The following is a 25,164-nucleotide window of genomic DNA, read 5'->3' as shown; positions in this document are numbered from 1 at the left end:
CCCCTAGAACTTAGAACTACTTAAACCTAACTAACCTAAGGACATCACACACATCCATGCCCGAGGCAGGATCCGAACCTGCGACCGTAGCGGTCGTGCGGTTCCAGACTGTAGCGCCTTTAACCGCTCGTCCAGCCTGATCATCAACGGGTGGGAGAAGATACCCATTGACTGAGCTGACAAGAACGTGTCCGATTATCGGTGGAATAACATACGACATGCGTGAAGAAGTACCTGGATGATGACGCGTAGGAGCGTAGCGACACACCCTTCTGCATAATGTACGAAGCACATTTTTCGTTTCCCCATATGTATTACCTCGGTATAGGAGAATACCGAGATATACCGAGATATTTGTTTTGTTTACTCAGAGCACGATGCTGTGCTAGGTACATTTATTTCCGGTGTGGTGTACAGGAAATACAAATTGCAAACATTAAAAAATAAATAAACAAAAATTAAAAAATTTAAAAATACAACAAATTCTCACAATTAAAAAAATAGAAAAAATGGTAAGGCGACCGCTCGCGATAAGCGGGAAATCCGGGTTCGAGTCCATGTCTGACACAAATTTTCATCGCCGTCATTGCATTACACAGCTGATGGATTTCCATATTCGCAACTGTAAATATATTTCATGTATTGCTGTAATCAGTCGAGATCCAAAATCTACTGAGATAAGAAAATCATAGATACAGGAAACATTTTTGAAGAAATACACACTACTACTCAAGAAAATACTAAAATTATGACTTTAATTTATTCTTTAGGGTGCACAGTTTCGCTATGGTGTTGATTCTAGAATTTTCTATGCGGACGAAACTGGATCTCAGTTCATTTTCAAAACGCGAAAGGTCATTTCTCCGAGAGGAGAGAAGGACGTTTATCATGCTACTACAGGAGAAAAAGAGTTCTGCTGCGACCGTAATGGTTTGCAGCAGTGCAATGGCGAATCCGATTCCACCATTTGTAATCATTAAGAGCGTTAGACAGAAACCCTCATATTCAAAAGGGTTGCCAACTGGATCATCGATTCAGATGTCTGAATCCGGATACATGGTCAGTGATGTATTTTCTTCCTTCCTGGACCAGCTGAACAACACTAACCTCAAGGGAACATTTTACTTGTTTTGGATGGTTACACTTCCCATGGTAAAGATCCCAACGTGCTGGAGAAAGCATCACAGTTAGGGATTGAGATGCAGTGTCTTTCTCCGCACAGAACATATAAGCGTCAGCCTCTTGATGTAATTTATTTCAAAATCCTGAAACACTTTTACAGCGAGGCGCGTCGAAGCTTCATCCGTCATCGCCCAGGAAAGAATATCACAAAGGAAGATTTCGGCGACATATTTAAACAAGCTTTGGACAAATAGCAACCGCGGACAGTCTAACGAGTAGGTTCAGAATATGGGGGACCTACCCATATAATCCAGATGTATTGGCTGGCGATGTCTCTGAATATGAATTGTTCACTACACCACACGATAATGATCAAGTTAGAGTATGAGATGACATTGCTGTGGATAATGACTCCGTCTGGCCATCATCTACTCAGTCGTCATTTGAGGAAATATCGCCGTATCACCAGTGCCAGGTGTACAAAGTAAGGTTTCTGGAAGAAAGATGTCTAGAAAACAAGAATCTGTCGTTCCCACATCCGAAAATTAACGAAGACAACTTCGGGAAAAAGCGTCCACACGGCAATCAAAGCGACGTTCAGGGAAGAGTTTAGCATGCTCGTCTGCAAATCTCAAGGACAAAGATAACTACTGTGGTGAAAGAGACGTTTTTTATTATGATGATACTGCTGGACAAAATTGGGTCAAATGTGTTGGCCAGTGCAGCAGAAGGTTCCATGAGACGTGTGTTGTAAACGGTGATGAACTCAATTTGACAAGCGAAAATTGTTCATAATCACTTTGTATGATTTATACAGATTTTATAATTTAAATAGGTGATTATAATTTCTTGATCTTTTGCAAAAGTTCATTTTCTTAAGTTTTATTGTTATTTGTTTCCTTTGTTTCCCATTTTGTCTGTCGCATACAATCATGTGTCAAGATCATCCAAACTTTAGGGAGAAGTAGAAATTTTGCTTTATATTCTAATAATTAAAATTATGAATAATAATTAAACGAGCTATACTAATTAAATATTTCGTACTGTCACAGTAAATAAGTTAAAGTCTAACAAATACCTGAAAAAATGTTGTTGTTGTTTGGTCTTCAGTCCTGAGACTGGTTTGATGCAGCTCTGCATGCTACAAGCCTCTTCTTCTCCGAATAACTAATGCAACCGACATCCCTCTGAATATGCTCAGTGTATCCACCTCTTGGCCTCCCTCTACAATTTTTACCCTCCACGCTGCCCTCCAATACTAAATTGGTGATCCCTTGATGCCTCAGAACATGTCCTACCAACCGATCCCTTCTTCTAGTCAAGTTGTGCCACAAACTACTCTTCTCCCCAATTGTATTCAATACTTCCTCATTAGTTACGTGATCTACCCATCTACATCTACATCTACATGTACATCTACATGACTACTCTGCAATTCACATTTAAGTGCTTGGCAGAGGGTTCATCGAACCACAATCATACTATCTCCCTACCATTCCACTCCCGAACAACGCGAGAGATAAACGAGCTCCTAACCTTTCTGTTCGAGCTCTGATTTCTCTTATTTTAGTTTGATCATTCCTACCTAAGTAGGTTGGGCTCAACAAAATATTTTCGCATTCGGAAGAGAAAATTGGCGACTGAAATTTCGTAAATAGATCTCGCCTCGACGAAAAACGTCTTTGCTTTAATGACTTCCATCCCAACTCGCGTATCATGTCTGCCACACTCTCTCCCCTATTACGTGATAATACAAAACGAGCTGCCCTTTTTTGCACCCTTTCGATGTCCTCCGTCAATCCCACCTGGTAAGAATCCCACACCGCGCAGCAATATTCTAACAGAGGACGAACGAGTGTAGTGTAAGCTGTCTCTTTAGTGGACTTGTTGCATCTTCTAAGTGTCCTGCCAATGAAACGCAACCTTTGGCTCGCCTTCCCCACAATATTATCTATGTGGTCTTTCCAACTGAAGTTGTTCGTAATTTTAACACCCAGGTACTTTGTTGAATTGACAGCCTTGAGTATTGTACTATTTATCGAGTAATCGAATTCCAGCGGATTTCTTTTGTAACTCATGTGGATCACCTCACACTTTTCGTCATTTATCGTCAACTGCCAATCTTCAGCATTCTTCTGTAGCACCACATCTCGAAAGCTTCTATTCTCTTCTTGTCTAAACTATTTATCGCCCACGTTCCACTTCCATACAAGACTACACTCCATACAAATACTCACAGAAGCGACTTCCTGACACTTAAATCTATACTCGATGTTAACAAATTTCTCTTCTTCAGAAACGCTTTCCTTACCATTGCCAGTCTACATTTTATATCCTCTCTACTTCGACCATCATCAGTTATTTTACTCCACAAATAGCAAAACTCATTCACTACTTTAAGTGACTCATTTCCTAATCTAGTGCCCTCAGCATCAACCGATTTAATTCGACTACAATCCATTATCCTCGTTTTGCTTTTGTTGATGTTCATCTCATATCCTCCTTTAAAGACACTGTCCATTCCGTTCAACCGCTCTTTTAGGTCCTTTGCTGTCTCTGACTGACTTACAATGTCATCGGCGAACCACAAAGTTTTTATTTCTTCTCCATGGATTTTAATTCCTACTCCGAATTTTTCTTTTGTTTCCTTTACTGCTTGCTCAATATACAGATTGAATAACATCGGGGATAGGCTACAACCCTGTCTCACTCCTTTCCCAACCACTGCTTCCGTTTCATGCCCCTCGACTCTTATAACAGGCATCTGGTTTCTGTACAAATTATGAATAGCCTTTTGATCCCTGTATTTGACCCCTGCCACCTTCAGAGTTTGAAAGAGAGTATTCCAGTCAACATTGTCAAAAGCTTTCTCTAAGTCTACAAATACTAGAAACGTATGTTTGCCTTTCCTTAATCTTTTTTCCAAGATAAGTCGTAGGGTCAGTACTGCTTCACGTGTTCCAACATTTGTACGAAATCCAAACTGATCTTCTCCGAGGTCGACTTCTACCAGTTTTTCCATTCGTCTGAAAAGAATTCATGTTAATATTTGGCAGCCGTTCCTTATTAAACTAATAGTTCGGTAATTTTCACATCTGTCTGCGCCTGCTTTCTTTGGAATTGGAATTATTATATTCTTCGTGAAGTCCGAGGGTATTTTGCCTGTATCACGTCTTGTTCACCAGATGATAGAGTTTTGTTAGGGCTGGCTCTCCCAAAGCTATCTTTAGTTCTAATGGAGTGTTGTCTACTCCCGGTGCCTTGTCTAGACTCAGGTCTTTCAGTGCTATGTCAAACTCTTGACGCAGTATCATATCTCCCATTTCATCTTCATCTACTTCCTCTTCCGTTTCTATAATGTTGTCCTCAAGTACATCGCCTTTGTGTAGACCTTCTATATACTACTTCCACCTTTCTGTTTTCTCTTCTTTGCTTAGAACTGGGTTTCCATCTGAGCTCGTGATATTCATACAAGTGGATCTCTTTTCTCCAAAGGTGTCGTTAGTTTTACTGTAGGCAGTATCTGTCTTACCCGTCGTGATTTATGCCTCTACATCCTTACATTTGTCCTCTAGCCATCCCCGCTTAGCCATTTTGCACTTCAGGTCGATCTCTTTTTTGAGACGTTCGTATTCCTTTTTGCCTTCTTCATTTATTGCATTTTTATATTTTCTCCTTCCATCAATTTAATTCAATATTTCTTTTGTTAGCCAAGGATTTCTACTAGCCCTCGTCTTTTTACCTACTTGATCCTCTTCTGCCTTCACTACTTCATCGCTCAAAGCTACACATTCTTCTTCTACTGTATTTCTTTCCCCCGTTCTTATCAATAGTTCCCTAATGCCCTATCTGAAACTCTCTACAACCTCTGGTCCTTCAGTTCATCCAGATCACATCTCCTTAAATTCCCACGTTTTTGCAGTTTCTTCAGTTTTAATCTACAGTTCATAACCAATATATTGTGGTCAGAGTCCACATCTGCCCCTGGAAATGTCTTACAATTTAAAGCCTGGTTTCTAAATCTCTGTCTTACCATTATATAATCTATTTGAAACCTTCCAGTTTCTCCAGGCCTTTTCCATGTATACAGCCTTCTTTCATGATTCTTGAACCAAGTGTTAGCTATGATTAAGTTGTGCTCTGTTCCAAATTCTACCAGGCGGCTTCCTCTTTCATTTCTTACCCCCATTCCATATTTACCTACTACGTTTTCTTCTCATTCTTTTCCTACTATCGAATTCCAGTCACCCATGACTATTAAATTTTCGTCTCCCTTCACTATCTGAAAAATTTCTTTTATCTCATCATACATTTCTTCAGTCTCATCTGTGGAGCTAGTTGGCATATAAACTTGTACTACTGTGGTAGGCGTGTGCTTGGCCACAATAATGCGTTCACTATGCTGTTTGTAGTAGCTTACCCGCACTCCTATTTTTTTATCCATTATTAAACCTACTCCTGCATTACCCTTATTTGATTTTGTATTTAGAACCCTGTACTCACCTGACCAGAAGTCTTGTTCCTCCTGCCACAGTACTTCACTAATTCCCACTATATCTAACTTTAACCTATCAATTTCCCTTTTTAAATTTTCTAATCTACCTGCCCGATTAAGGGATGACATTCCACGCTCCGATCTGTAGAACGCCAGTTTTCTTTCTCCTGATAACGACGTCCTCTTCAGTAGTCTCCGCCCGGAGATCTGAATGAGGGACTATTTTACCTCGTGAACATTTTACCCAAGAGGACGCCATCATCATTTAGCCATACAGCAAAGCTGCATGCCCTCGGTAAAAATTACGGCTGTAGTTTCCCCTTGCTTTCAGCCGTTCGCAGTACCAGCACAGCAAGGCCGTTTTGGTTAGTGTTACAAGGCCAGATCAGTCTATCATCCAAACTGTTGCCCCTGCAACTACTGAAAAGACTGCTGCCCTTCTAAATTTTTTGAACTGTGCTCATACAATTTCAGTTTCTCTCCTAGGGTGTCGAGTTACCCCAAAATTACCCTACGTGTGTCTGTGTTTTGGGAGCGCCAGAAAAACTTGAGTGTCATTTCAATACTGAAGGACACATTACACTCTGCAGTAACATTAACTGTTTGTTGGGAGACATAAACTTTACATACAAACCAGACGAGTGGAGATTCTTTATAGATGGCTCGAAAACGAGCCTGAAGTCAGTACTGTTGCACAATAGCATAGATAAGCCATCCATCCCTGTCGCACATGCTGCCTTAGCTAAAGAAAGTTATACCATGTTGAAAACCTCTGTAAACTGTTTTAATTTCAATAGTCGTGAACGGCTTGTATGAGGAGGTTTAAATGTCATTGCGATTCTGTTGGGTTTGCAGGGAGGTTACATTACGTATTGGTGCAACCTGTGTGAGTGGGACACTTCACACAGAACGAATGGCCCCCACGAACAACAGTATTGTCTGGATCAAAAAATGTTTCAGAAGAAACTAGTGAATCCGAACCAAATTGTTCTCGTCCATTGCACATTAAACTGTGGCTCATGACATCATTTTCTAAGACTGTGCACATGAATGAAGCGGCATTTCAGTATCTGTATAAGAAGTTTCCACGACTCGAGCCCAGAGAAGATCGCGAAGGGGATATTCATTATTCGACAGATTCGCCAGCAGTTGAGGGGGAATACACTTTGAGATCACTCTAACCCCTGATCAGCAGCATGCTTGACATTGTCTTCGTAATGTGGCAACATTCTTCGTGGGAAACAAGAGAACCAAAAATTACAGGAACCTTGTCGACGTACTCAATCATGCATATAAGGTCATTGGCTGCAACATGACCCCGAAGATGTACTTCCTTTATGCCCACCGCGATGTGTTCCCGCGAACTGTAGTACATTCAGTGAGCGATTCCACCAGGACATTTCTCTCATGGAAATGAAATGAGCGTATGGCGTCGTTGGCCGGGAGGCCCCATTCGGGGAAGTTCGGCCGCCAAGTGCAAGTCTGATTTTAGTCGACGCCACATTGGGCGACTTGCGCGCCGGTGATGAAGATGAAATGATGATGAGGACAACACAACACCCAGTCCACGAGCGGAGAAAATCTCCAACCCGACTGGGAATCGAACCTGGGCCCGTTGCACCTGAGGTAAGCACGTTATTACCCAGCTAAGCAGGCACAAGCAGAACATAGGCCGGTGGACTACTGCTATGTTGGCTAATTTCTGCTGTATGCTACAGACAGATACTCCAGACATCATTCACAAGAGAAAGGCAAAGACACGGCGCAAATGAACTAGATAAATTCGTTTAATGTATATATCCTGTTGAGTACGGTAGCAATAAATGGGAAATGTAAAGTCCCAGCTAACTTGTACCCCTGAGCTAGGGAACAATTTTAACTGTGAAATTCGCGTTCAGAGCATAGAAATCTATAAGAACTGTTTACTTTGGTTTTCGCAACACTTCCACTGTGGGCCATTGTTATATTTACTTGTAAAAGTTTAATTTTCATTTGTGTGCGTTACATATGCGATTATGTATTAAAACTGGTTCAAACAAGGTATTTTGCCTAATTCAAAGGATATGTGATGAATATAAACAACTGCATGATGTTTTTGGAAAAATTTATTAAAAGTTATACAATAGATGCCATTTGTGACGTGACATCAGGTGGCGGCGTACATATCAGATTGTTTAACACGCTTCTTGTTTGTGAGTCACAAACCCCTAAAAGTTTATAAAATTCAAATGGTTCAAATGGCTCTAAGCACTATGGGACTTAACATCTGAGGTCATCATTCCCCTAGACTTAGAATTACTTAAACCTAACTAACCTAAGGACATCACACACATCCATGCCCGAGGCAGGATTCGAACCTGCGACCGTAGCAGCCGCGTGGTTCCGGACTGAAGCGCCTAGAACCGCTCTTCCACAGCGGCCGACCAAAAGTTTATAACATGGATGGTACGTATGCGCTGGCTCAAATTCAAATAGAATGGAGACTCTAAAATATATGTAAGAGTATTCAGACTTAGTGTACTTACTGATGAGCAAAACATTACGACCACTGTCCTCTGCGATACTGACCGCCGTCTGGGTCGCACGCACTGTAAAGTAGGAAAGGCGGCTATCTGTGGCAGACCTCAAGGCAGAGTACGATACTGGTGCAGCTAAAATTATTTCGGACCACATCGTCAAGGCACATTTTTTAATATGGGGCTCCGCAGCAAACTAGTCCTACATGTTCGCATGTTGCCACAATGACGTCGTCATTTATGATTGCAGCGAGGACTGGATTTTAGAGGTGGCACCATGGATCAATGGCTGTGTCTCGATTGGTCAGCTAAATCGCATTTCTTGTTACACCAGGTTGTTGGTCGTGTCTGTATTCGCCGCCATCCAGGTGAAAGGCTGTTCGAAATATGCACGGTGCGTGGACGCAGGCCAGCGGGGGCAGTATTATGCTATGGGGGACATTCTTCTGGGTTTCCATGAGACCTGTGGTAGTACTCTAAGGCACAATGACAGCTGTGAGGTGTTTCACATAAATGAAAATACGAAAAATCTCTTTCATTTCATGCAAACGTTGTCAAAACACAAAAATCATATATGTGTGGAGTTCATTTCGTAGCCATGGGTTTATTATCTTGTCGTTTTACGTACACAAATGATTTCCGTCATGTAAGTAGGAATCATAAATACTAATAGACTATTACTGTTGTTGGTCCACTTAAATCTCAGATGCCGCTATTAGTTACATTAAAATGAGGCTACTTGGACACCCTTTAAGTGTGGTTTTGATCTGGGTCGTAGGATTCTCATTATGAGTATCTTATTAAAAAAATGCTGTGTAACAACCCAGCTGGTAGGTTAGCTTTCTTCATAGCAAAATTGGAAAATATTGAAAAAAAAGAAAAACATGGTGGTCCAAGTAATCCCGTATTTGGGGCTACTTGAAGACCTAGCTTTATTTCGTATGAAAACGGGTTATAACCTTTAAGGCTGTCATGTTACCCCATAAGCAAGTAAAAAATGTTTCTGTGCTCATTTTAATTCTTCTCAGAAATTGTTTGATGAACATTAAAGCCTTACATTTGTTGAACAAACAAAAATAGCAAAGAATGATTAAAAACTCTGGAAATAAATCAAAAGAAAGTGGTCATACATAAATGTCACATGAAATGAAAAACAACACACTAACACGAAATGATTAAATTACTGAAAATAAGTGAAAATGCTATAAACTTCTAGTAATATTAGGAAGCCATTCAAAGAACTAATATCTAAGAGATATTAAAAGTAATTTCCAACTCTTTGTCCTTTCACTAGCGTCCACAATTTCATCATCTGAATCCTCGCAACGGGGACAGTTGTAGTACGGATCAGTATTTCTAGTATTGCATGGGCCAAAAATCCAATCGCGGCATTTTACACATTCAGATCAATCAGATTTTCATCTATAATCTATTCAGTTTATACAGCAAATACTGCAACTAGATGCGTCTACAGTTGTTCTGCGACTTACACTAACTGGTCTGTTTTTGCGAAGATTTTGGGTACTTGGGGATGAAAGTCCTTTTTGCAGTATGATGCCGATGCTGCCACAGAAAAACTCACAGCAGGTTACATTTCAATGTCCTGCACATGTGTAGTTGATAAAATGGCTCTGAGCACTATGGGACTTAATATCTTAGGTCATCAGTCCTGTGTAGTTGATACATTTGTTGCTGGTGCCACCTTGTTTCCTCTCTTTCGAGTCTTCTTCTCACAACTTCCACGATTTTCCTTCAATAACTGTGCCAAACTTTCACCTAAATTTCTTTCATCATTGTCACTCTCTAATCCATCAGGAATTCTTTTCAACACATCAGTAGGGTTTGTTGGATGCAGGCCGGTAGCTTTAAAAACTATACTAAATTTTTGTTCACATTTTCACAAATTCCAATCCATAGTCTGTTTAACAAGACAGGAAACCGTTCTTGTTGAATACAACCAAGGCATCTACTCTCTTTTCTCCAATGGTCCAAGATTTCTTTCCGTTTCCTTTTCATTTGGTGGGAATAGAGCGACATAAATTTTACTGTTTCCGCTTGCCTCAACCACTTGACGAGAAAAGTGAATACCAAGATTGTCTCCAAATACGAGGGGTATTAAATAACTAACACAACACTTTTTTTTTCCTGAAAGCGGGTTAGTTTCATTCAGGATTCCAATACGCTATATTGGTCCTCACTCTTTTGGTTATAAAACTATATTTTTGAACACAATCTCCGTTCAATGCGAGGGCCTTACGCCAACTTTGTGGAGGAGGGGGGGGGGGGGGGGGGGGGAGGGGCTGTATGCCCGCATGGTACCTCTCTACTGACCGACGGTGGAGCCAGCGTCTTGCTCCATCAATAACCTCCCAATCATCCATGCACTGCTTCCCACGGAGTGCATCCTTAATTGGGCCAAAGAGATGGATGTCGGAAGGTGCGAGATCCGGATTGTAGAGTGGATGAGGAAGAACAGTCCAATGAAGTTTTGTGATCCCCTCCCGAGTGCGCAGACACGTGTTAGGCCTTGTATTGTCATGAAGAAGGAGAAGTTCGTTTGCATTTTTTGAGAAGACGAACCCACCGAAGTCGTTTCTTTAATTTTCTGAGGGTAGTGCAATACACTTTAGAGTTGATCGTTGCACCATGAGGGAGGGCATCAAACTCACTGTGCTTTTGTTCACCGCCAGGTCTCCGTAAACATTCTGCAAGGGCCTACGCCATTTTGAAGGCTACGTATAGCGCTGTCACCTATCGGAACTCCATGAAATTATAGGGTCTGAAGCGGGAATAATCTACGACGTCCCACAACAAATTCCGCATTTTTTTAACCGAAATTGCCCGAGAACAGAAATGTCTTGTATTACTTCTTGAACGCCCTTCTTAATACCACTGTGTCTTCAGGATCACGAGTGGCTTCAACATGTGGCAATAAAATTTCAAAGAACCACGCTTCGAAGAGGTTGATATCAACTCAAACACTTGGACTACTGGCATATTTTGCACCAACTGGTCCGCCTTCAGCCCAGTTGTCGTACACATTCTGTGCCTTGTACACAATCATAGAAGGAAGTAGATCTCTATTTGCGTTCCCGTATACCACGAGGCTAATTGAAGCTCGGAAATGCCCTTGTACCCTTTCTACGCTTCTCGTGTTTCTGGGAACCATTCAGGATCATCTGTAACGTTGATCTCATCACAATAGCAGAAATCTGTGCTTTTCACTTCCTGATGAGCAAGTTCAGCATTAGTGAATAAGTTCAAAACCATATTACGATTTACAGATGGTCTGAACTGCTTTATATTGGAAGCAATTCTAATTGACAGGTTGTTTCGAGCTATGAATGGATAAAGGAAATCCGGACTGGGTGTTTTATCTTTCAAGACAGCTACTACTGTCTCCTTTTTATCGAGGCTTTTGACAACATCCCTGAAACCTCTCTGTGCCAGCGGAAATCCACAATTTGCCACCGTACCAAGAGTTTCCGCAATGATGGCTTCTTCATTTTTACTCAAAACTGTCGGATGTCCAACAGGTCAAGGATTCTTTCTAAACAAGCTTGTTACAGGCCATGGCCGAGGAACTTTGAGCTTTATAGCAGCGGCCCTCTTCGACATTCCCTCCTTCACGAAATATTTGGCTTTTTACATATCTTCCTTTCTAAAGTTGGCATATGGTCTTAATCCAGGGTTTTTTCATATCTTCTTACCATTTTTGATGGTTAATTACCTCTAACAATGGAAACCATACTTTACTGAAAGCCGGCCGAAGTGGCCGTGCGGTTAAAGGCGCTGCAGTCTGGAACCGCAAGACCGCTACGGTCGCAGGTTCGAATCCTGCCTCGGGCATGGATGTTTGTGATGTCCTTAGGTTAGTTAGGTTTAACTAGTTCTAAGTTCTAGGGGACTAATGACCTCAGCAGTTGAGTCCCATAGTGCTCAGAGCCATTTGAACCATTTCTTTACTGAAACAATAATAATAATAATAATAATGGAGGCCAAATAATATACGGAGGGCGCTTAATAACAAATGCAACACTTTCTTCGCGACCAGTTTCGGCTTAAAAAATACGGAATTTGTGATGGGACATCGTGGAACATTCTACGATAGGAGGCGGAGCTATATGTGGCCTCCAAAGTGGCGTTTGTATCGGAGGGAAGGTGCTTCCGAGCAGAGAGCTGTTGTTGAGTTTCTTTTGGCGGAAAACCAGAGCATCGCAGGTATGCATAGACGCTCGTAGAATGTCTACGGAGACCTGGTTTTAAACAAAAGCACGATGAGTCGTTGGGCATGGCATCTGTCATCATCGCAACAAGGTCGCGCAAACCTATCCGATGTCCTGCGTCCCTGCGTGCCGGCTGGCCGCACAGTGTTGTGACCCCTGCAATGTTGGAACGTGCGGACACTCTCATTCGAGGTGATCAACGGATGGAAACAAACTTCTCCTTCTCCATGACAACACAAGGCCTCAGACAATTCTGCGTATACGAATGAAGCTCACAAAATTTCATTGGACTGTTCTTCCTCATCCACCCTATAATCCGGAACTCGCATCCTCCGACATCCATCCGTTTGGCCCAATGAAGGACACACTCCGCGACAAGCTGTACATGGATGGTGGGGAGGTTATTGATGCAGCAAGACGCTGGTTCCGACGCCCACCATTAGAGTGGTACCATGCGGACGTATAGGGCCTCCCAGTAAGGTGGCGTAAGGTTGTCGCATTGAACGGAGATTATGTTGAAAAACAGGGTTTTGTATTCAAAAGAATGGGGAATAATATGGTGTATTGGAATACTGGATAAAACCAACGTGCTGTCAGAAAAAAATTACTGCATCAATTATTTACCGCTAGTCGTAAATAAAATTACCATAGGGAAGCATGTCCAAGCAGTCCCGTGGTGCGCAAGTAGCCCCGCTTACGGTAGACATGGTTCAAATGGCTCTAAGCATTATGGGACTTAACACCTGTCATCAATCCCCTAGACTTAGAACTACTTAAACCTAAGGACATCACACACATCCATGCCCGAGGCAGGATTCGAACCTGCAACCGTAGTAGCAGCGCGGTTCCGAACTGAAGCGCCCAGAAACTCTCGGCCACAGCAGCCGGCACGGTAGAGATCAGACTACGGCAAGAGCGAAGAAGAATAAAAAGAAACACATAAATTTGATTTCAAATGTGTAGTAACTTTAAGATCCATGTGAATTCCTTGGGAATAAACGTTTACCGAATCCATAATTCTCAGAAATTCATACTCTACCAAGTGGAACGTCCAAAACAGACATACAATTAATAGCATTTAAAGACTGACAATACAGTCAGTCATGCTTATTAAAGGAAAACATGCATTTGATTTCTCTTTCCGTCCAGAGAGTGACGTTATTCCGTTTAATTTCTAAGAGGTTGTATATTCCAAAACAATAAACAGACACGAAGAAATGATTGTTGTTAACAGTTCACGAAGCTTACAAACGTATCGGTCTTACGTGCAGATCTTTTCTTCTGTACGCCTACAGTTTAACAAAATTCATGGGAATGTTTTTCCCTATAAAATTATGACTTTTGATCATAGCTTATGTCCAGACAGATGTAAAATTATAGCTTACGTTAATAATGAAATTTATAGGCTATATACCAGTTTTTGAAATACAAGCAATTATAAATTTTGCAAGTAGACAACAAAATAAAGCTAGTTTTGCGAGGAAGGAATGAATTTTGAGCAAATTGTTCGAAGATTCGCGGTGCAGACTAGAATAATGGAAAGTTAGCGTAAAAGGCGAGGGATAAATAACAGTGCAATAAAAAGGGAAATGGGAGGCCGAAAATTTCGTCGTAGAGACTTAAATCAGAGCCGTAATTAAATTAGACGCCAGAGAGGGGGAAAAAAGGTGTAATTTGGGAAATGTAGGTTTAGCGCCGAAACACTTATTAATTGTTGGGTGCGGCGACACCTGCGCCCCTGCGTCGGTGATCAATAGCTTTAATTTAGGGTGGCGCACTTATTACGGGGCTCGGCCATTCATCTGTCTTCATTGCTATGCGCCGCGCCAACCCGAAAACAATGGCGCTCGCGTCTGCCCTAAATAGCCGGCGCCGGCACGATGAATATTTCGCCAATGCTCTTTAAAACTCGTTCTGTTATTAATTCGACGCTCGTAAATCCCTGCGAAATGCAGCTAAGCGCTTTATGAGCCTGCTAATTGCAAGAATGCGAGTATGATGAGCTACGCTTGTTGCCTGAGGAACAGAAGTGCGCACCTGTACTCGCCTACTAAAATCTCTGTCTCCTGTCGTTTTTTTTTCCTTTTTTTCTTTACATTAGTTTTCCGAAAGTAATGGGTTTGCATTTTTGAATGTCAGGGAAAATACAGGGTGCGTCAAAAAATGTATACACACTTTGAAGCGTTATAGAAAATGTATTTCCCGTTCTACAATATTAAATTTCTGGAAATGGAAAGCTTAAAGTCCAATTGGAAAAATAAATGTACTTTGCAAATGTGATTAATGTTCAAACTGGTGGCCTTCAGCATGAATACATTTCTGAGTACGAGTCACCACTGATTCCGTACATCGTACCAAAGTGTCCAATGGGATTTCTGCACACACCGCCTGAATCTCATTCCAAAGTGTGTCCAGGTTACGTGGTTTACGTTTATACACTTCATCTTTTACTGTGCCCCATAAGAAGAAATCCAGCGGCGTGAGGTCTGGAGAGCGTGCAGGAAACTCGATTGGTCCCCTGCGTCCTATCCACTGGCCTGGCACATTGTGATCCAGGTATGCTCGTACGTCCCTATGATAGTGAGGCGGGGCGCCATCTTGTTGGAAATGAAACTCATCATTACCGTATAATGCACGAATTGCAGGGAATATGGAGTCAGCAAGCATTGTTATGTACGTTTCTCCAGTAATAGTACCTTCAAAGCGGAAAGGCCCAATGAGTCCCCTTGCAGACAAACCACACCACACATTTACACCAGGCAAATTCACAGCCTTTTCAACTGTAGCGTGAGGATTATCTTCAGCCCAGTACACACAATTGTGCCTATTGACAGTTCCATTGAGTCTGAATTGGGCTTCATCCGACCAAATTATGCTACCCATAAATCCCGGTTCACGTCTCACCATCTCCTGAACCCATTCACAAAATTCTAACCTTCGGTCTGGTTCGTCGTCACTTAGCTGTTGCACCAGCCTTGGAATGTACACACGAAGCTTGCCTTTCTTCAGAACGCGTAGCACACTACTAGCACTTACATTACTCTCACGTGCCGCTTGCCTTGAAGATTTTTGAGGTGAACGCTGAAACAGTTCCAAGATCGCAGTTGTGGAATTATCACTTGGACCTTTATGCACATCACACACTGTTCCATGAATTTCGAATTTGTCTCGTAGACGAATAATTGTTAACCTTGAAGGTGGTTCTGTACCATGCTCACTTCTCCACTGTCTTAGAACCGCAGCTACATTCTCAAACTTCCAGTGCCACTTAATTGCCGGCCGGGGTGGCCGAGCGGTTCTAGGCGCTACAGTCTGGAACCGCGCGACCGCTACGGTCGCAGGTTCGAATCCTGCCTCGGGCATGGATGTGTGTGATGTCCTTAGGTTAGTTAGGTTTAAGTAGTTCTAAGTTCTAGGGGACTGATGACCTTTGGAGTTAAGTCCCATAGTGCTCAGAGCCCTTTGAACCATTCGAACCACTTAATTATCTGCTTCCGCGCTTCAAAGCTCAAACGCACGTCCGCCATGTTGTAGTTACTTCCTTGCCACTGCTGCCACCTGTTGAAGAAACATAACATTACTTTCTCACAGATATTTAACCTTGTAGAACAGGAAATAAATTGTCTATGACAGTTCAAAGTGTATATACATTTTTTTGGCGCACCCTGTATTACTAATCATTACCTACTCAGAGAAATATTTGTAAACTATCGAGGGAAACGTGCACTGCACCTTTCGAGGGCGTAAGTGTGGCACACTGCAGAGGCATTTGAAAAGTAAATGTTCTTAAATCTGTTTTGTCAAGTAATGAGATTATTGGAGAAACTTGGCTTTGATGTGATCCAAAATCTTTGTAGTGCACAGTAGCAATCAGCCACAATTTGGTTTTGATTTACTTTATTGAAAAAAGATATCGTTACAGATTTCGAATTGATACACTCACGGTCAGACGCCGTGCGTGTTTTTATCAAAACGCATGGGCTGTGGGTTTCAGATGAGTTGTCCTAAGATCGATAAAATATTTACGGTTTCAAATGTGTGACACTTGTTGCATAGACTCATGCTAGAAGTGAAATGACCTCCTGGAACATTTGTTTTCATCGTCTTTCTCGAAAGAATAATACTCATGCTGTTCTTCATATTGTCACATATACCTGCAATGGTCTTCAATATTCAAGTTTGTTGAGGGATACATCAGTCATAAGTCGATACACATTTTTGTGATTGTATATGGAAGTGAATGATCTTTGTTTTCCGCAGTTATTAATTTTGTAATCGCTTATGGAGCTCTTGAGTATTTGAGGCTGTGAATACGAATTCCGAAGTGTTTTGTGCCTGTAAAAGTACTTCAATCTTGCAATTTTGATCTCTGTAGACACAGAGTCTGGAGAAAAAATAAAAATCACAAATTACTAGTTTAATTATATTCGTATAGTTGCAGAAATAACTACACTGAATATACAGGATGTTTTATAAAGCCACCTTAAGTCACGATATTATTCGAAACGATATTACAGCATCAACGATTATCTTCTCTGGTAAGTTACAGTTTTTCATTTTCCTCTCGATTGCTGTCGTTTGTTTGATTCGTGTTTTTTATTATTTAACGCAAGTTTCTCGCAAAATGTAAGCGCTCTTCTTCGACTTCATGTTGCTCATAAACCGGGCAAAACGTGATAATCAAAATACGTGTGATGATGGAGTCATAGGGCCAGAAATGTATAGAGAAATCAAAATGTTACTGAAAGCTAAGTTCATCACACTTTTCGCGTCGTTCGAAAATCCTTACAGTTGTCCGCTGACGTACAACCATCTGGAGATCCAGTGTCGTGAATCACCCAGTGGAAATGTATGGTTTAGAAGGATTGATAATTTTCTTCGCAAAATATGAGTGTCGTTTCAGGCGTAAGTACTCGGTGCAGATGAATAAACGTGGGATCTACTTTTATCTGTTTTTTGAATACAGTCAAAGATAGAGAACTGAAATCTAGTGATACCGTATACGCTGCTTCTCTCGAAAAAGCAACAATTTGTCCGCCAAGCTTATCATCCCTAACAGGTGTGCTCGTTAGTTAGTTATGGGAAAACGTCTTTACATTTGACAACACTTCTGCTATCTATCAGGTTTTTTATGTCCAAGCGTAAATTGTCAAAGTGTTCTATAGCTACATATTTCACTTCTTTCTGTGCCAAAGTTTGATTCATTAACGGGTAATGCAGATCAGTGTCCCTTCTAGTGCTGTAGATGGCTGGCTGGCTCTGACCACTATGGGACTTAACTTCGGAGGTCATCAATCCTCTAGAACTTAGAACTACTCAAACCTAACTAACCTAAGGACAACACATACATCCATGCCCGAGGCAGGATTCGAACCTGCGACCGTAGCGGTCGCGCGGTTCCAGACTGTAGCGCCTAGAACCGCTCGGCCACTCCGGCCATCATGAATATCTCTATTACTCTTACTCAGATGAACTGTTGATAAAAAACTGCTTAAGTAAAAAAATCAATGTAAGCCAATGGCTAATACATCGAGCTGAAACTAGGCGGTAGTTTGAGGTGTTCTAATGAACACTTGACAGTCGATTCACAACAAAGAAAATCAAACGGCGTTCAGAATAAAAACACTTCGGCTGTCACAATTTTTTCAGTAAACTTTCAAAGTATTCGTAATAAAGTTTCCAATTTTACTGCCCTCCAGGAAATTCTCGCGCTCAAATTATTCCTGGGACTGAGAGCTGGCTGAAACCCGAAGTGAAAAGCTCTGAGATATTCAGCGAGTCGTGGAACATATATCGGAAAGACGGAGGCGGGGTTTTGATTGCAGTTGACAAAAATATTGTCTCCATTGAGGTCGAAGTTGAGCGTGACAGTGAAGTCGTCTGGTCGCGTATAACAGGTACAGCTGAAACTAAGTTAATTGTTGGATGTTTTTACCAGCCACTCAGTTCCGCTGTGGCAGTTCTAGAATCATTCAAAGAAAGTCTACTGTCAATACCTCGTAAATACCCAGATGATGCAATACTAGATGGAGGCGACTTTGACCTGCATAGTATAGACTGTGATGTCTATGGATTCATCGCGGGGGTTACAGTCAGACAGTCATGCGAAATAATTTTGACTACGTTTTATTTGCGAGTAGAACAGGAGGGAAAATGAGTAGTAGTGGTACAGGGTACCTTCCGCCACGCACCGTATGGTGGCTTGCCGAGTATCTATGTAGATGTAGATGAAAGAGATGCCTGGAAGGTGTGTTTGTGTGTGTGTGTGTGTGTGTGTGTGTGTGTGTGTGTGTGAGAACCCCAGACGCGATTCTAATTACTTTCTTATAAGTAATGAATACTTCTTGCTTAAGCGTGGAGTTACCCCCGAATGTTATCCCATATGACATAAGTACATCATTGTATGAAAATACACAAAATATATTAACTTACTGACTTCTATATCCTCAAAGATGCCAATTATTTTCATGCCAAAAGTAGCCAAACCTAAACGTTTTAGTGGGTCTGCTATATGATTTCTCCAGTTTAAGTATTCATCAATATGCATGCCTAAGAACTTACTACTCTCCACCATGTTTATTATTTCTTTTTTTTTATGCTATTATAATAAGACACTGCAAATAAACTGTAGATTTCCGCACAGAATACGGGCACACTGACTCAAACGATCAGAAGCCGCACGCAGTCACCTACCCTCCCTTTGTGGCCCAAATGTAATGGTATAAATTCTTTCAGTACAGGGATTCGAACGAGATTTCTTCACGTCGAGAATAACTACGATTTTCTCCGTCAATGATCTTTAGTACTAAGAAGAGTTTTGTCATTTTCTTTCCTTTTATGGTCGCCCTAAGCCAGTCAGACATGCCAGACGACTACAACAGCTACTGCAAAAAGTAGGTTCCATTCACTAGCCAAAGGATGACAAAACTCTTTCTTTTCAGAGGTTACCCGTGTCTCAAGCTGCTGAGTTATTATGCGAAGAGTATTTATGTTTAACTAATGGAAATGCGAAGTCATTTATCTATCAGAGTTCCGTTACTCTATCTATCTAAGCCCCTTAAATAAAAATAGCATTTTTTAAAAATTGTCTGTTGTAGTCATTCCTATAAAGAAATCAAACAATAACGTTTCGTAATAGATAATTCAGTTTCTACACTTATAGTTCACTCTGAATTTTTCATTGTTCCGTTTTCCAGTATCATTTTGTTGAATTCAAATCGCAATATGTATTCATTTAACACAATCAGTAACTTCATTACACATTTTAACGATAGCTTGCAGTATCAGAACTCCAAATATCAAACTAAGTTTAATTAAAGTTTTAGATTCGAACCGTAGCGCTACAGAATGCGACGACAGTACCTCAACAAACAGGCTACCTCGCTCGATGTTAACGTGAATGTGGTAGAGGTCCTGTGACGTGTTCGACACGCAATTTAAACATAACAGAGTCCTTGTATATGCAGAAACAGATAGTGGCAATTTAAAATCAAGGAGCAATGTTATAACCACTTCTACAGTACAATATTGTACATAACAACATAATACACTTTCTACAAATGAGACGCTCAAAATTTTATCTTCCATGACTGCAACAGCCTGTATAGGAATGTGCCATGGACGTTTTAACACAATCTGACTTTCCCAGAAGAGAAGTCACAGGTTCAGCGGCTGTGACGATCTTATCAATCATGCGTAAGCACTTATCTGTCAGTCTCGTAAAGTAGGCTCTTAACATGATCGCAAATGATTAGTCCATCGGTGCCATGCTTAGGGACCAAGCTGACCATGTATCACGACTATCACGTTCAATCCATCGTTATCCAAACTGTAAGTCAATATGATTCTTAGTATCAAGTGCAAATGTGAAACTATGTAAGCTGACGATTTCCCAGCGCTACATATTCTAGTCTGAAAACCTGAACTCAAGTCATTATGGCATTTTCCAGCATTTTTAAAGTAGCTATGTTTCGACAGTATCTCTTTCTCGTTACAATATGAATTTGCAGTGCTTCTTCAACAGCAAAAAGGATATTTCCCCAGTCACAGAAAAACGAAGGCTACTCCATATTCCAAGATACTCATTAAAATTACATAGCCTTTAAGCATTTTTGCTACTGTATAGGTACGCAACGCTCTATGTAGATTTGTCACTGCAAATCCACAAAAATAATATTCAAAATACTGATTATTCGTTACAGAAAGTTAGCAGGTTTACGAAAACAGAACGTGAAGTAATTAACTAATGTGTGTGTGTCAAGAACAAGTTAAGCAAGATTAGGTTTTAGATATTGTCAACGAAGAAGTCATTTAGACGGAGTACAAGTTCGTGGTGGTCAAGGAGGGGAAGGAAGTCAGCTCTGTCGTTCTAAAAGAAACCATCTCAGAATGTGCCTTAATGATTTCTGGGAAGTACAGAACACCTAAATTAAGATGTCTGTCCTGCGAAAGGTTCTTCTAATTCGAGTATATTATGTCAATGACTGCTCCAACCTGCTTGGAGTGTATAAATATTATGTATTTGCATATCAGTAATATCTCATATCGGTTAGGCGGATTTCGATAATTTGCATTTCGAGACCAGTTTATGAGTAAAATAGTGGTTTTCTGCTCATTGTTCATGGTGGCAGAACAGCTACCGTAGTTATAATGCCCCCGCCTTTTATGGGTGATATGGATGCAGATGTTGTCCACGTAAAATTCTCAAGACAGTTGTTTCATTTAATTTATAGAATAAAACACAGCTTCAGTTGCTAGTAATGTTCTATTTATTCCACTTTCGTGTGTTGCTGTCCAGGAGGGCGCTGTGGTTGTCGGTCTTATACTCTAATGCGTTTGTTTGACGTGAGTGTGATCCCCAGTGACTGAGTAAACCGTCCACCACACATATATGTTGTCGCAATAATTTGGTAGCACCTGAAGCTGAAGCTTTAAAATTCGAAACCAGTCGTGGAATATACGTGGAAAATTATTCGCAACTGAAGCGGCTTTTTATTCTATAAATATATTCCTCAGTTCTGGATGTTCACTTGACCAAATATTTTGTACCAAGTGAGTTTAGATCTTGAGCGAGGCGCCGTCATCTGAAGGCGGCGTTTTACCAATCGCTCTGAGCACGAACTTCTCAAGATTCGGTATTCTAGCATATTTCTCACACTCATTATGCTCCAGCCCAGCAATAAATGATCTGGTTTTTGTTTAACGCCGGCCGGAGTGGCCGTGCGGTTCTAGGCGCTACAGTCAGGAACCGAGCGACCGCTACGGTCGCAGGTTCAAATCCTGCCTTGGGCATGGATGTGTGTGATGTCCTTAGGTTAGTTAGGTTTAATTAGTTCTAAGTTCTAGGCGACTGATAACCACAGAAGTTAAGTCGCATAGTGCTCAGAGCCATTTTTTTTTTTTTTTTATTTAACGCTTATGTGCAGATACGGAGGCTATGTAAGAAGTCGCCGTCCGCTTTGGACCAGTTTAGTTGTTTTGTTGTGCTGTTCCCCCACTGCATGTCGCTGCTGCACACACGAGAAACCTGTCGGAAAACACTGCATGCGTAAGCCCATCCACACTGTATTATTGCTTACTTGCCCCCAATAAAACTCGAGACAGGACGTGTCAGTACGAAACTGAATACTCAAAAAATGGTTCAAATGGCTCTGAGCACTATGGGACTCAACTGCTGTGGTCATCAGTCCCCTAGAACTTAGAACTACTTAAACCTAACTAACCTAAGGACATCACACACATTCATGTACATCATTGTATGAAAATACACAAAATATATTAACTTACTGACTTCTATATCCTCAAAGATGCCAATTATTTTCATGCCAAAAGTAGCCAAACCTAAACGTTTTAGTGGGTCTGCTATATGATTTCTCCAGTTTAAGTATTCATCAATATGCATGCCTAAGAACTTACTACTCTCCACCATGTTTATTATTTCTTTTTTTTTATGCTATTATAATAAGACACTGCAAATAAACTGTAGATTTCCGCACAGAATACGGGCACACTGACTCAAACGATCAGAAGCCGCACGCAGTCACCTACCCTCCCTTTGTGGCCCAAATGTAATGGTATAAATTCTTTCAGTACAGGGATTCGAACGAGATTTCTTCACGTCGAGAATAACTACGATTTTCTCCGTCAATGATCTTTAGTACTAAGAAGAGTTTTGTCATTTTCTTTCCTTTTATGGTCGCCCTAAGCCAGTCAGACATGCCAGACGACTACAACAGCTACTGCAAAAAGTAGGTTCCATTCACTAGCCAAAGGATGACAAAACTCTTTCTTTTCAGAGGTTACCCGTGTCTCAAGCTGCTGAGTTATTATGCGAAGAGTATTTATGTTTAACTAATGGAAATGCGAAGTCATTTATCTATCAGAGTTCCGTTACTCTATCTATCTAAGCCCCTTAAATAAAAATAGCATTTTTTAAAAATTGTCTGTTGTAGTCATTCCTATAAAGAAATCAAACAATAACGTTTCGTAATAGATAATTCAGTTTCTACACTTATAGTTCACTCTGAATTTTTCATTGTTCCGTTTTCCAGTATCATTTTGTTGAATTCAAATCGCAATATGTATTCATTTAACACAATCAGTAACTTCATTACACATTTTAACGATAGCTTGCAGTATCAGAACTCCAAATATCAAACTAAGTTTAATTAAAGTTTTAGATTCGAACCGTAGCGCTACAGAATGCGACGACAGTACCTCAACAAACAGGCTACCTCGCTCGATGTTAACGTGAATGTGGTAGAGGTCCTGTGACGTGTTCGACACGCAATTTAAACATAACAGAGTCCTTGTATATGCAGAAACAGATAGTGGCAATTTAAAATCAAGGAGCAATGTTATAACCACTTCTACAGTACAATATTGTACATAACAACATAATACACTTTCTACAAATGAGACGCTCAAAATTTTATCTTCCATGACTGCAACAGCCTGTATAGGAATGTGCCATGGACGTTTTAACACAATCTGACTTTCCCAGAAGAGAAGTCACAGGTTCAGCGGCTGTGACGATCTTATCAATCATGCGTAAGCACTTATCTGTCAGTCTCGTAAAGTAGGCTCTTAACATGATCGCAAATGATTAGTCCATCGGTGCCATGCTTAGGGACCAAGCTGACCATGTATCACGACTATCACGTTCAATCCATCGTTATCCAAACTGTAAGTCAATATGATTCTTAGTATCAAGTGCAAATGTGAAACTATGTAAGCTGACGATTTCCCAGCGCTACATATTCTAGTCTGAAAACCTGAACTCAAGTCATTATGGCATTTTCCAGCATTTTTAAAGTAGCTATGTTTCGACAGTATCTCTTTCTCGTTACAATATGAATTTGCAGTGCTTCTTCAACAGCAAAAAGGATATTTCCCCAGTCACAGAAAAACGAAGGCTACTCCATATTCCAAGATACTCATTAAAATTACATAGCCTTTAAGCATTTTTGCTACTGTATAGGTACGCAACGCTCTATGTAGATTTGTCACTGCAAATCCACAAAAATAATATTCAAAATACTGATTATTCGTTACAGAAAGTTAGCAGGTTTACGAAAACAGAACGTGAAGTAATTAACTAATGTGTGTGTGTCAAGAACAAGTTAAGCAAGATTAGGTTTTAGATATTGTCAACGAAGAAGTCATTTAGACGGAGTACAAGTTCGTGGTGGTCAAGGAGGGGAAGGAAGTCAGCTCTGTCGTTCTAAAAGAAACCATCTCAGAATGTGCCTTAATGATTTCTGGGAAGTACAGAACACCTAAATTAAGATGTCTGTCCTGCGAAAGGTTCTTCTAATTCGAGTATATTATGTCAATGACTGCTCCAACCTGCTTGGAGTGTATAAATATTATGTATTTGCATATCAGTAATATCTCATATCGGTTAGGCGGATTTCGATAATTTGCATTTCGAGACCAGTTTATGAGTAAAATAGTGGTTTTCTGCTCATTGTTCATGGTGGCAGAACAGCTACCGTAGTTATAATGCCCCCGCCTTTTATGGGTGATATGGATGCAGATGTTGTCCACGTAAAATTCTCAAGACAGTTGTTTCATTTAATTTATAGAATAAAACACAGCTTCAGTTGCTAGTAATGTTCTATTTATTCCACTTTCGTGTGTTGCTGTCCAGGAGGGCGCTGTGGTTGTCGGTCTTATACTCTAATGCGTTTGTTTGACGTGAGTGTGATCCCCAGTGACTGAGTAAACCGTCCACCACACATATATGTTGTCGCAATAATTTGGTAGCACCTGAAGCTGAAGCTTTAAAATTCGAAACCAGTCGTGGAATATACGTGGAAAATTATTCGCAACTGAAGCGGCTTTTTATTCTATAAATATATTCCTCAGTTCTGGATGTTCACTTGACCAAATATTTTGTACCAAGTGAGTTTAGATCTTGAGCGAGGCGCCGTCATCTGAAGGCGGCGTTTTACCAATCGCTCTGAGCACGAACTTCTCAAGATTCGGTATTCTAGCATATTTCTCACACTCATTATGCTCCAGCCCAGCAATAAATGATCTGGTTTTTGTTTAACGCCGGCCGGAGTGGCCGTGCGGTTCTAGGCGCTACAGTCAGGAACCGAGCGACCGCTACGGTCGCAGGTTCAAATCCTGCCTTGGGCATGGATGTGTGTGATGTCCTTAGGTTAGTTAGGTTTAATTAGTTCTAAGTTCTAGGCGACTGATAACCACAGAAGTTAAGTCGCATAGTGCTCAGAGCCATTTTTTTTTTTTTTTTATTTAACGCTTATGTGCAGATACGGAGGCTATGTAAGAAGTCGCC

This window comes from Schistocerca piceifrons, chromosome X (genome assembly GCF_021461385.2).
Source record: "Schistocerca piceifrons isolate TAMUIC-IGC-003096 chromosome X, iqSchPice1.1, whole genome shotgun sequence".
Lineage (NCBI taxonomy): Eukaryota > Metazoa > Arthropoda > Insecta > Orthoptera > Acrididae > Schistocerca > Schistocerca piceifrons.
Note: the sequence above shows the minus strand (reverse complement) of the source record.